This window comes from Solea solea, chromosome 19 (genome assembly GCF_958295425.1).
Source record: "Solea solea chromosome 19, fSolSol10.1, whole genome shotgun sequence".
NCBI lineage: Eukaryota > Metazoa > Chordata > Actinopteri > Pleuronectiformes > Soleidae > Solea > Solea solea.
In genome coordinates this window covers 11,875,987-11,888,011 of record NC_081152.1, presented here as the reverse complement: position 1 = coordinate 11,888,011, position 12,025 = coordinate 11,875,987, and positions in this window count along the sequence as shown.

Here is a 12,025-nt window from a genome sequence, read left to right as displayed (position 1 = left end):
AATAAGCATGGCAGAGCTCTTAGGGCTTGGTAGCTGTAAATCTGGAGCCTTTGCAGGAGTATTGTTGGTTCATAACCTTTCGCTGTTACTTGCTCCGTCTCCCTCCCTTACGCCTCCCATGGGTACATTTAGCTGGGGAAATGGAGCCTTTTTTCCCTTTTATTTGACTTCGTTGTCACTGGCGAACTCTCTTTCCCCCTCGCGCTCTGTCCTGTTCTTGTTGTCAGACACACACACACACACACACGCAAACACACTCGCCTTGACCCCTGTTTTGCAGGACCCCTAACTGTTGGTGTGCAGGCCAGTCGTGGGAGGACAAAGACACAACACAGAGATACATTAGAGAAAATCACTTCCCCTCGTCAGCCAACAGTGGTGGTTCTGGGAAATCGAGTAATTCTTCCGTGGTCTGTGTGTTCTCTGTCTTCCTATAAACGCAGATTTAAATACATTACTGTGTTCGGTCCACATGTATAGAAGGCATACATTGTCCGACTCTCCCGGAGTGTCCACTTTTGAGCTGCAGTGTGCTGCTTGAGATACAGCTGGGCTTGTTTACAAATGCGGCAATGGGGGTATTGTTTTCTAAAGATAGGAGACTTAACGTAGAACTGTATTAAAGGGTTTATTTCAACCAAATTTCGAACCATTAAAAAAAAAAAAAAAAAAAAAGTGTTTTTATTAAGGAGATTTTAAAACGGTTGTCACGTGCCAATTCAATTTTAACTGAAAAAAACAAGTAAAGAGTACAGTATTTATGAAAATTCAGAAATGCAGATTTTGAATGTTTCTGACTGAGCATTTTTTTTATGGCTGTGGAAAATTCTCACACTTTTTCTTTAAGCTGAAAACATGGTTTATTTTCACAAGGAATATTTTTAAGTTCCAGTGAAAACATGTCCACACACATAGCAGAGCATTTGTTGATTATTTATTTATTATTATCATTCTTTTTGATTATCATCTATTAATTGTATTCAAACTGAAATATTTATAATGGTGCCATTTCACTAACTAACAAATATGTACATAATTGAATAAATAAATAAATTAAAGCAGATTTGGAGAAGTAAGTCAGGAGTGACATTTAGATCTCATTTGGCAAAATCTAGTTCAGAAAACTAGAAAAAAAAAATGAGTCATGTTGCAAATGTTTAACACCTCTGGTTCAAGGCCCCCCGACCGGGTTTCGTCAGCCCATCTCCCACGTGCACACACACACATCCACACACTTTCATTTTCCCCATCACCCTCCAGTGTTCCCTTTCCTGACTCCTTCCTTCCTACGGAGGTTTGACTGAAATGTGCTGCCTGGCGGTGTGCTAACATTTGCACACGAGGTCTGCGGGTTACACACTGCTGCATCCCAAAAGAGCCGTGTACTTCTCACTCTCTGCCGCGGATCAGTACTCGGGGTTTACACAGGGGGCAGAGGTGTTAATGCTACATGCTTTAAAGAAGTACAAGATGTCTTCACTTCACTTCTAACAGGCACCCTGGGTAAAAGCTGGAACTAATCTGAGGTGTGTGTGTGTGTGTGTGTGTGTGTGTGTGTAAAAGTGCGAGAGAAAGAGCACCTAGACGAAAAGCAGAGATGCATTTGTTCATATTACAGTTGTGAGGGGGTGCTCACAGCTTGACAACAGTAAATATGGCGAACATTATTCCAGTCGCTGTGTTTACAAAAGAGAGGGACTTCCACTTCCTTGCTTTCTCTGCCATTCTATTTTGTGCTTCTGTGCAGTAGATAAAGCCAAATCCTCGGCACGGTGAGACACAGAAATAGCACAGGTTGATGTTTCACTTTCCTTTAATCTAAAATGTTTTTTTTATAGTTGCTATATTGTAAATATGAACATATATATATATATATATATATATATATATGCTATATACACAGGCATTCATAGGTAAATCTACTTCACTGCGAGCTGAGTGATGTTTTTAAGTCTACACGTGCTTGCGATCAGCATTTATCGAGGTTTATGAAAATGTGCATTTTTTAATTCATTATTTCCTCTCTGGTAACAAGTTATATTATGTTGTTGTTGTTTTCCGTTGTTGTTGTTTCAAATCAAACACTCCGGGTAAGACGGCTGCACGTTGAGTTGCAGCAAAACTTGACTTAGGTCATAGCATTGGTAATGAATGAAAACACATTTCCAAGCAAATCAATTTTTATAACCGTGTGTGTTTATTAGATATATGAAGGCAAATGCAATAAAAAGGGCTGCAGCCAATATTGTGTGCCGTGAGGGCTGGTGGAACAATTCCAAACAGTAATGTCACCTCTACAGACTGAGCACAAATATTATATGTGAGAGGAGGTTTGAAATCAAAATGCTGTGTTTACGAGTGAATATCTTTGATTGAACCCATTTCATTCTGACAAAATGGCCATTTTGGTGCAGCGCTTTTTATTTAGTTATTTATTTATTTTTCCTCTTGCAGTGATGGAAGAAGACGCAGACATACACACGCAGCCTGTAGCACAAACACAAATGCACACAAACACAGTCATACACCCGTCGTCCTCCCTTCTACGACCAAGGGAAGTAATGAAAACAAATGGCAGAGTTCTATTCCCGTTGGGACCAGAGGAGGAACTTAGTCATCAAGCTAATTTTATTCTTGTCTGGCCCAGAGACTCCATTTCCTCTGGGTGTTTTTACAAACGCCGGGCAGCACCACGCCATCGGCCAGTGATGGATATGAGGGCCTGATGGCCGGATGGCAGATGCTGGCCCTGTAACTCAAGCTCCAAACACTCGCTGATGACCCCCTGTGTACCCCGACCGTTCCTCACCCAATGTAATGTTGTTGCTTCGGCGTGCAATAAGCAGACTTGTACTTTAATTTCCTGGACCAATCGGTGTTCACGCTCTTTGTTTATTCTTAGATGGGTATGTTTGAGTGTAGATTAAAAAGTGTAACCATATGCAAATGCAGTGCATGACCATTCAGTCTTATATTATTCACATTATGTTTTTTTATGTTTTATATCAGTTTGCCATGTCGTTAAAATGTTCACTCACTATTTTGGAAAAATAGAGATGAATAAAAATGAAAAGTAAATATGCCACACTGTCGGGACACTGAATGCCAAAGATTTCACAGACACACTTTGGGCTTTTGGCTGAGAGTAGGAGCCGACTATCCTAAACAAATCACAGATATTGTTGATTGTGTAATGTCATTAGTTACAGTAAGCCGACTAATCATCTAGTTATGACTGCTACCCCCCCCCCCCCTTTATTTTTTTAATTTTTTTAAATTGGAAGTACGTCTGATTACCTCCGCCTTTGCTTCCCCTTGTATGTTATGAGCCAGATTCGAGTTACAGGCAGTGGCAAATTGTCGGTTAGCAGCTTAAGCAGTGAGAGCTCTTGTTTCCGCTGCGGGCTACTGAGGACAAATTTCAAACGGCTGCTTAAGCCTGCAACAAATTAATTTATCACATCATTTGTTGCTAAACTTTTTTATCTGAACCTTAAAAGGCAGACCTATTTTCGAAAAGTTTCCTGTACTTCAGAAGGAGCAGATCACACTCTTTTACAAACACACAGTACAACTCAACTCCAGACTATGTACACAGCTGCTGTATTTATTTCGAGAACTTTTGTTTTTAATTTCAACTTGATTACATTTTGAGGACACGATCATAACATGTTGCAGCTTGGTGTTTCCGATGAAAAGTCTTTTAAATGTAACGGTTCACAAAGCAGCATATGGTATCTTCTATTCTGTGAGAATCAGGCATAATGGGTTGTTAGATTGCATCTAAGAGGCTTCGCAGAACAGAGACCATATTCTTCATAATTGTGTGGATTAATAATGAATGCTAAAAACTCTAATTTTGACAGAAGTTGTGGCTCAGGAGGGAGAGGGCATGTCACAATGCGTGATTGCGTTAGCTGTAAAAGTTGGATCAGTGTTACATCTTCCCGTCCTCGCTCGCACCAAAGTCCCATTCTGTAACATGCGCACAGCTGGAAGCTCAGGACACTTGGGAAAAAGTAGAAAGCAAGCCAAATGGCCTCCTGTTCCAGCTCCTCTGCTACCATCTTGAAGCCTTCATTCCAGTGCACCCTGCATGGATTATTCAGTGGCTGTACCCTTTTAGTCTCGGCCGTGGCCCGCAACAGCAAAAAAGAATCGGATGTTGTTGATTTGTCGGTATGCAACAACTTCCCGGAAAGATGGGGAAACATTAAAAAGCAATTAATATAGTGGAGTGTGAAGAAGGAGAGGACGCCGCCTCGGCCTCCAGTGGGACCGGCGCGATCTGCCGCACGACCTGCAAACACAGAAAACATGGCAAAGATGGCTTTTAGTGTGACTTCTGCTCATCCCGGCAGTCGGATGACTGACAGCAGGGAGCAAGGGACAAACAAAGGCAGTTTACGATCAGCATAATCAATGTGACATCAGCACAGCAACATAATGCGCGGGGGTTGGAGTGGAGCATGGATGGTACACAAGACGCTCTTTTTAATAAAAACCACAATGGTCCTTTGTGATTACACCTTCCCGATCTCTGCTTGGAAGAAGTTTCTTCTCGGGCTTTTAGCACCCGTCTTAACATAACGGGAGGATATTGGCGGTGTCCATTTAAAAGGCAATCGAGCGTGCGTTTATTTTTCAAGCCGACAGCTCCAGCGCAGACCGTCTGTGAGTTATTGCAAAGAAAGCACTGCTCGCTCTCTCGGTCTCTCCACTTTTGTGTTACCCACAACTCATCCTAAAATACGGAGCTGGGACTTGAGATTAAAGGTATCTCACATCGCATGACGAGCGCTAACGTGTAAGAGCAGATAAAGTTGAATTATGTTTTTTTTTTTTCTTTTTCTAAAAAAGTAATCCTCATGTGTCTTTTTGCCAACCCTCAACATGATGAGGTTTTTCCAATATTTGTTCTTTCTTGTTTGTCATTGGAATGGTCTATTGCCACCACCACATCTGAGACACACACACACACACACACACACACGAACGTACAGAGGTGTTTATGAAATGAGTCCCCCTCTCTCTCTTGCCATTCATTGGGTCCAAGGATAAGGAGAGGATGAGGGCTTCACTTTTAGTGGGAACCACTCAAACCTTGTGTACTTCTTCCATCACAATAATGGAAGAGGAAATCAATTTGGGCTGTGTGTCTTTTTGTAGTGGTTGTGGACAACCGTGGTAAATGTGCCTAGCATCAATGTAGTGGTGGCAAAAAAAAAGGGATAACATATTGTGAGAAACACAGAATGGGTAACCTTGGTCTGAACACCATGGTAACAGGGCACGCAGGCCTGATAGTGATATTTTAAATGCAATCTGGTAACGAAACCTGAGAAATCGATTATTAAACCTTTTAAGTTCGGCTCGTAAACGGTACAGTCGATATAAATCGCGATAATTTAGTACTTTTAATATAATAGCGCTGGTGTGAGCAACATATGTTGCACACCAGTGCTTTAATCCTAACATCCAACTAAGCCCTGCAACTTATTTCTTTCTTTCATTCCTCCTTGTGCTACATGATGAGACATGTGTTGTGCCTGTGCACCAAAGTCCAGGTGTCATGGTAGCTACACGATGGCTTTTTCCTGCTCCAAAACTCGTTCATCATCTAAGGGGCCAGTTGGGTTTTTATCTCTGCCTGGCTTACTTTGAAGCACTTGATCCTCCGTCATGTCTGGCATTTGGGGCTCATTGTGTCATGGACGAGGTCACAGGGAGGCCAACATCAGTGGCTGTTCTTCCTCCTCCATTCCATTCATCTCAGTCTGTCTGGACTCCTCGTTCCCTGAGATATTAGATAGATTAGAGATAGAGAAACAAAAAGATAGATAGACATATAGATGTGTGTAGAGAGGGGGAGAGAAAAGGAGGGGGAGCAGGCTGACAACACAGTGCCAAGCAGAGCTGAATCAATTAAGGCCCATCAAATCAAGAATTCATGCGCGCTGAAAGTGACAAACATTGGCTGAGGTGGTCAAAGCTGTCAGAGACATGGCTTAGCCCCCATCGTCAGCATCAGCATCATCATCTACTCTCTTATCCCATTTATGTTGGTGATGTTTGTCTTGCTTTCATGATAAAGTGAAATGCACAAGGCTGGTTTGCACCTGTTTCCTTAAAACCAGTTAGTCATTCCAAAGGACTCAAATTAAAAATGTGTATAAAAACTTACATAAAGCGATACACTAATACCTTAAAGACAATATGACAATATTTTATTTAAGGTCTGATGAGTTTAATACACAGGATTTGTAAAGTAAAGTGGTTTCGTTGAAATATTTTGGGATATTTATGATCATGCCCTTGACTCTTTATAAAAGCTGCTTTTACAGTGACTCCACTGGAAAACCTTGTTGGAACGCTCGGCACTGAATAAAAGAAATAATAATAATAAAGAAAAAAACCTGGAAAAAAAAAAGAAGCAATTTTTGTGTAAAAAGTTTAGGATATAATAAATCAGCGCAGGCGCTTCCATCCCAACAAACTGTTGAACTCCGAGTATGAACCCCTTACATTTGTGGGAGTTATCAACTCCTTTCTGCCCCTGATCTCCCCTTACTCCTCCAGGTCATGCTGGTGTCGTCAGCTGGCGTGAGCATATGTCTTACATCTCTGTCTGTCTTTCTTTCTCTGTGCTGCCGCCCCCCTCCCGCATCCCCGAAAATCCTGTCACTGTTGCTGTCACTTTTGTCGACCACGGCCCACGTAAACATGTAGTGTCCACTTGATATGTTTGTATGGGGATTTGGGGATGAACGTTGCCGTGTTTTGAGAGAGGAACATCTGGCGGGGGGAAAAGGTTACTGTATAGGGATACCACCAGAGCCAGATCCTGTGTAGAATTCCTTCCATCAGATAAATCAAGCCAGCAAGTCACTGCGAAGTGGGAGGGGCAGGTGGTGGGATGAGATGGAGGGAGGGACGTTAACTCAATCCTGCCTGAAAGGAATGGAGTGCTTTGTAAGAGATGAGCTTCTGTAAAATGGCCATCTCTCGCTCTCTCTCTCTCTCTCTTGGTGTGTCGATCTCTCTGAGTCTTCTACTCCTCTCTTTTCTTCATCGGAAACTTCGTTTTATTTGTGTGTGTTTTCGTTTTAATTTGTCGTAGCAGCATCTTTCTTTTAATCAGATTTAACTCTGTAATATTTACACACGGCTGTTCTTTTTTGAGATATTTACTACTGGTGAACTGCAGGTAATTCAATGCATATGGACATGTTCTGTTGTGGTATACATGATTGTGTCAGATTTTGGACATACATTTTGATGAAAATATCATTAGGAAATGTAATGCCTCTTCACTGTTGTTTCATACTTTTGCCAAACTTTTATATTTACATACATATTTGTGTAAAAGCATTGAAGAATTACAATAATTTTCTAAAAGAAACTACGAATGGCCACCATACATATACATACAGTATATGGGTAAAAATCAGTCTCATCTGAGGAAGATCCACATCTGACTGAAACATCTCCGTATAATAACGTTTTTGGAATGTGTGGGCTCTTCTTTCCTTTTGGACTTGTTGTAATTATTATAATTATTTTATTGGCAGAACATGATCAAGTTAACTACAGGTTTTAATCCTGTTCTGCTGCAGTGTCTTTCAACAACTTTATAAACACTATATCTTCAATAAAAAAAAAATAAAAACATATTAGAGAATTTTATGTCTAATAGGCAACCACATACTTTGCCTTCATAAATTCCCCCCATCCATCCGCTCTTTCCTGTCATGTCGAGAGAGCAGAGAAGCAAGGCAGGCATGAGTAAAGCACATGTCAGGAGACGTAAGGGCTTCTGCGGCGGCCGGCGAGATGAAGCTGTCATAGGAAATGCTGTCAGCGCCGACACCCAAGTATCAAGGGCATCTTTCTGTCTTCTCCTCCTCTGTGCCTGTCCTCTGTTGCCTTGCTTAATTATGCTGCATGTACAATTCTATTGCTATTGTCAGGGGCTTTGACGTGGCTGAAGTGTTGGCATGCGTGGAGCCAAGTTTTGACACAGTGCCCCGGAGACTGCGCTGCTGTGTTGCCATGTTCTGTTGTGAAGGCTTGCGCGCAGAGGCAAACTGAGCAGAGATCAAGAGGAGGGGTCGCGCGGTCTCTTTGTGTTTGAAAATCGTTCAAAAAAAATGATTGCACGTGTTTGCGCGTGCGTGAATTTATGTGTTTGCGTGCGCGCTCCCCAGCATGCTTGTGCACACAGTTGTCCCATTAAGACGTAGCGTCTTTAAACCCGCCCCTAAATCAACGTGTTCCACTTGCGTTTCGGATCGGAAGGGGACAGGTTGTGCTCGGGTTTCGCGGTCATGCCATTCTGTAAATGCGCTGGTCATGCTCAACTCAGAATTCCTGCACTGTCTGTGTTTTGTATTTTTACAGATCTGTAAACCTTTAGAGAAATCTGCACCCCAGCACCAGTAAGGCTATACGAGGGCTGGCAGTAGGCGCATACTTCACACCCTAGATGGACCAGGAAGTATTTGACAGCTCCCAGTGCCCTGGCCTGCTGCTAATTTCTCAACTTCCTTCCCGCTAGCCTAGCTTAGCATCAATCACCTCTCTCCACTTGCAGCACGAGTGCAAACCAATTTCCTTAATGCTGATTGCACTGTAAACTAACTCTCCTCACCAGCTCTGGCTCTTGTTCCGCTTTGCTCGTTCATTCTTTCTTTCTTTCCTTCCACAGCTTCCTCTAGACTTAACAAAGTAATTATTCAAACCCTAGAAGCTTGCTAACAAAAAAAACCAAAAACTTCCAGATTTTACTGCAAGACAAGAATGCCCAGTGTAAAGTACACTATTTAAAATCTGTAAGATTTACACTGGCATGGTCTGACTTCTAAACCTGACTTGTCTAAATATATCTGTGTAGAACGGAGAGGGTTGACTGAGTGAGTGAGAGGGGATCCCTGCTTCCCACTGAGGCATGAGAAATTCCCTGCATGTTTCTCAGGTTTTGGAGTCATCATCAACACAAGGGGAGTCTAGCTATTTCTCACCTTCACTGAATATGTACACCCAGCCTCTATCTGAGGTCAGGACCTGTTCCAGAGCATGTGCGTTTAACACGTGTGTGTGTCCGTGTTTCCTTTTAACTCTGTCTCTAAGGCAAAGGCCGTGTGGCCGTCCCCACACCGCGCTGGCGACGGAATGAATCCCACAAGGGCAAAACAAGTGATGACAAGAAAAGCAGACCACATTAAAATGTCTCTTAATTATTTATTGTGTCATTGCATCATGTGGTTCGTGACGCGCTGTAATCACTGGGTGTTTTGTCGGTACTGCATGACAGCAGTCATATAATTTAGCGTGAGGAAAGTTGAGTCCTGACAAAAGCGGCTATCACCTCTCACCTCATCATTGCCATTCCAGCCAATTATGGCATTCGGTGCCAGAACTCTTTAACCACACCTGTTCTCATAGCATGGCATCTCCAAACAACTGTGGGAGAATTAACACCAGACTATTAAAGTAATAACTTATGATTAAAATAACAATGAATCTGCTGTTGAATGGTCACCTTCATATTTGTTTTATCTAATAAATGTGTTTTTTTTCCCCCAGATTTGTAAAAACTGTATCCAACACCAGAGTATGTACCTCATATACAATAATGTCTGTCACTTTTGAGAATATTATTGGCTTCCCTGCCTTAAAGATAATTTCTTTTACTCCTTGTTTTCGAATATGTACAAATCCTAAAATGAATTGTAATTAAAAAAATAAAAAAAAAAGTAAAAAAAAATAATATTAACATATATAATATATAATAACATTTAGGGATTGTGGTCATTGCGAGTAAAACATTTTTAATGTAGTTTATAATCTCTCATGTTACCAGTGAAAACTTGCTGACTTTGCCTCCTCTCTTTGAGTGAATGCAATCGTGTTTGTGCAACTCCTGTGATCCAGTAGCAAGCCTTTCCCAGTGGAGAGATTGATGAAGTGCAGTGGCCCTGGGGCCAAGGGAGAAGTAGTCCCCTGCTGGGACTTCTCTCTGGCCCACTGTGCACACCACAGCCACACAGGATACATCACTCAATCTGCTTCACGCACACACACGCACACACACACACACACGGACCTTGCACTAAAGGCAACATAAGGGCTGGATGGCTAAGAAGAAATCATAGCTGCATTTACTCTTGTCCTAATGGCTGGTACAGAGTGGTTCATGTTTCAACCTTGCTCCAGGGCCAACCACTGACATGCTGCTACATTATGTTAGCCTGTGTTTTATTTGGCTGTGTTTGGTATAGTGTAGTAGGATAGGAAGTGGGGTGGGGGTTACATTTGAAGGCCCAGCAGGAGGCACAGTCCAACACAAACACTAGGAGACTGATGCCTGGTGTGCTTTGCTACACTCCGACGTGGAGCCCGAGCAATGTTGTCACCTTGTGTGTGTTGATATTTCCATTTTGAACGTCAACAGGTTTAGCTTCCAAAACCATCTAAAGTATATGCTGTCCAGTGTGTACGGTTTAGGCATGCACAGTAAAACTGTTTAGGGAAGGGAAGAACAAATGCTGCGCGGTGTTTGGTGGCATGCTTGTCACATCGGGCTGATGGATGGCTCAGTGTGCCGTGACCAGGATTCCCCAGCTTCCAGTGCATGGTCACTACTGGAACACTGTGGCTGACTCCGTCTGGGACCGCCTGGACTGGCGACACCATTCGAGAGATTCCCGGAGAAAGCCCCTGGTGCATACACATGCTTGCCTGATGACACACGTAAGCATGAAAAGAGTGGGGGTTGTGTTGCCCTGACAAATTGCCCACATCCCCAACACTCCAGTGTCTCAGCATGGGGGAAACTCGATGGCTTGGTAGGAGGTGGATGGATAAGTGGAAGGTCAGGGAATTGAGTGGCAAGGGCACCCAAAGCCTATGGTTTCTTTACGTAAGGCAGAGGAGGAGGAGGACTTGGTGCCTGGAGGCATGCATTTATTTTAAGTCTCTTTATCCAATCTATCACCACAACCTGTGCACAGTGGTGCATGAGGGACGCAGACTTAGTATGTTGAGTTGTACAAGTTTGTGTGTGTGTGTGTGTGTGCGGACATGCATGTGGAGAAGTGAAGGCCAGCGTTCCAGACTGCAGCGAGAGGATTAGGAGTCTGGAATGCAAGACACTCCTTGACCCGAGTGCGACCTTTGAGGCTAAATCCCTTGCCCATATCTGTCCCTCATGGGTCATGATCCGATTGGTCGCCCCTTTAGAATGCTGACCTCTTGTGCACCTCAGTCACTCTGTTTGCTAGAAACATCTCCATTCACAGACAGTGGTTCCCTAAGCTATCCTGCTAGGGTAACAACTGGAGGACGTTCGAGTTGTGGACTAGCTCCTCAAGCTACGAGAATAATGTTTCCCTGCTGATATTTGGAGACATTTCCACTAATGCAAGGAAACAAAAAAAGATATCACTCTTGTTCTGCCTTTAAAGTGTCCATGTACACCTGAAACATACATGAAGCGTTTCCCTTTTCCCATTTTGGAGGCCTGTACAGCTTTCCATTTGCGAGTGCGTCGGCCAAGAGTGACGTTAATGGAGGTGGAGAGGAACAAACACATCAGAAAGGGGAGTGAGTGGCAGTGACACTGAGCAGCAGCAAAGAGCTGGGTGGCAGGCAACCAGAGAGACTCTCTTTCACTTCAATCCCTCATGACATGGCTGACTAGAGAGATGAGAGACAGATGGGTGGCCCGCTTGCTACTGAGGCCCCCTGAATAAAATATCACACTTGTGATTAATTCATATTTCATCTGCGTAGAGAAAAGCATTGTTTTTAGATGCTGTTCAGATGCCATCTATTGTTTATGCAAGTTCGTTCATGTGCATTGTCTGTTTTCTATAAACAAGTTTTAGATAGTAGACTATACAATCAATGATCACTGATTTATTCATTTATCTTTGAAGTGGCAGCCTTAAAAGGCGACTTTTCAAACAATGTTGACTGCAAATATTTTTTTAATATTTGATATGTTCTACCACACTTAAGGATG